We start from the raw sequence: 2838 nt of genomic DNA on the forward strand, positions 1-2838 counted from the left end.
AATTACGGGAGTTCTGAGTTCACGGAGTTGGATAGGTAATAAACTCAGAATTGGGTTGGCTGTTCATCGCAGGGTATGAAATAAAATAATAATAAAAATGGGACTTTAAATAATTTTTATTATTCATTATTAACCGCTTTCCTGATTATCACGATAGTTACCTCGGATATGTATACATGTATAGATTGCAAATACGTGAGATATATTGCAAATATAGCATATATATTGCATATACATTGCAAATACACACATATATTGCAAATACATGAGACTTTCGTATATATTGTAAATACGTGAGATATATTGCAAATATATCATTTATATTGCAAATACATACATGTATTGCAAATACATATATATTGCAAATACATACATATATTGCAAATACATATATATTGCAAATACATGAGACTTAATAGTTCTTTTATTGTTCATTATTAACCGCTTCCCTGATTATCCCGAGTTACCTCGGGTATTGTATATATTGCAAATACATACATATATTGCAAATACATGAGACTTTCGTATATATACATGAGATATATTGCAAATATATCATATATATTGCAAATCTGCAAATACATGAGATATATAGCAAATACATGAGATATATTGCAAGTATATCATATATATTGCATATACATATGCATTGCAAATACATGAGATATATTGCAAATATATAGTACATATTGCAAATACATATATACATTGCAAATACATGAGACTTTTAATAGTTTTTTTATTGTTCATTATTAACCGCTTCCCTTATGAAAAAAAATCGAGGTATAAATGAGGTATACACGAGGTATATTTTAAAGGTATAAAGGAGGTTGTTATTTAAATACGTCGTTGAGGATGAAAAGGGTGCAAATGAATACCTCAAAACCAACGTCAAATATACCTTAAATATACCTCCAGAAGTATATATGTTTCAACTTGAGGTGTTTAATTTTACATCTAGGGAGAGGTAGGTATTTACTACTTTAAAGTGTTTCATTTTCAACCTTAGGTTATTACTTATCAGCCTGAAGTATATTTTTTTACACTTGTGGAAGTATTTATTCAACAACCAAAGGTGTGTCATTTTACACTTCAGCTTATTATAAATCAACCTCAGGTGTATTTTGTTCGACTTCAGGTAATTGTTTTTCAACCTCAGGTATATAATTCTATGCTTGTAGAGGTGTATATTTATCAACCTGTGGTGTGTCGTTTTACACTTCTGGTTTTCAAAAATCAGCCTCAAATGTATTTTGTTCTACCTCAGGTAATTATTTTTCAACCTCAGGTACATAATTTTATGCTTGTAGAGGTATATATTTTTGAACCTAAGGTGGGCCATTTTACACTTCTGGTTGTTATAAATCAACCTGAAGTGTATTTTCAACACTTGGAAAGGTTATTTTTTATTAGCGCCATGTGTTCCATGTTCTACCTTAAGTTATTATTACGTAACCTCAAGTATATATTTTTCTATTTTTAGAAGTATTAATTTATCAGCCAAAGATGCGACATTTTACACTTCAGGTTTATGTATCTCAATTTAAATCTGTTTTTTTAGCACTTACGAAGGTGAGGTGTTATACGGACCACCTAGTTTATTAATTTTTAGACTCACTATATAAAAAATATAATATATATAAAGATATTATTTATATTACATGAGGAATAATGTATGTCATTATATTTTTTTCACTAGTAGTGATAATTTATCAACCTGAAATTTTTAATATTAGACCTTCGGCAGTAATTGCTTCTTTTGTTAAGCTATAAAAAAAGTTTCAAATGCATAATTCTTTTATAATTTTGACAGATTGATTTAAATCATCTTAAAATAACACTTATCCAAATTCTACAGTTAGTAAAAATTATTTATGGGAACTCATACTCGTATTTTTAGAAGATAGTTGTCTAAGGTGCTTGAATTTTTAAAGCTATAAAACTACAAATTTAAATAATTAGTCAGCTGAAATTCAAAGTACTACTTTTATTTAAAACTAAAATGTCATTTTTTTACAAACCAACAAAATTATTTTAATTACTGCTTCCGTCTACATGTTGAAACTTGTAATTATTGGAACCTAAAAGAAAAAAAAATGAATTAGTAAGAAAGTCATATTTACAATACTAGTGGTAGGTTTTAAAATATTAGAAATTGCTTTTTTTATGATTAAAATTAACTGGATGATATTAATTTTCTTTTTCAGATAAATAGTATTACTCTTCTGCTATTTCAATTAAATCCTCGTAGCTAAAAAGCATGATATGTATCACAGCCACAAAATAAAATACACTGAAGATAGTATAACCATTAACAACATTCACAGAAATTGAAATATACAGGGTGTTTATAAAGTCCCGGACCCATTTTGATGTTTAATAACTCATAAAATAATAAAGATAGATTAAAATTAATAACATAAATGGTTAGATAGACTCAAAAAGTTTCATGACCCTTGTCAATGAACTTCCACGTGTGCCCCCTTCGTCGCACGGAGAATATCAAGTCGATAGTCAATTTCACGCCAGGTAGCGGCAAGCATGTCGGCATCCACAGAGGGTATTGCGGTTGTAATTCTGGCTTTTAGGTCATCAATGTTCGACACGATCCTCCTGTAAACATTGTCCTTTATAAATCCCCAAAGAAAAAAGTCCAGTGGCGTTATATCAGGTGATCTGGGTGGCCAAGGGATTGGTCCTCCTCGCCCAATCCATCTTTCTGGAAAATGGTCATTCAAAGAACTACGAACGATGATACCCCAAAGAGGTGGTGCACCATCTTGTTGCAAAAAAACATGTAGCTGAAGCTCTTCCAATTGTGGAAATACAAAGTTTTCC

The sequence above is a fragment of the Parasteatoda tepidariorum genome, chromosome 9, assembly GCF_043381705.1.
Source record: "Parasteatoda tepidariorum isolate YZ-2023 chromosome 9, CAS_Ptep_4.0, whole genome shotgun sequence".
NCBI lineage: Eukaryota > Metazoa > Arthropoda > Arachnida > Araneae > Theridiidae > Parasteatoda > Parasteatoda tepidariorum.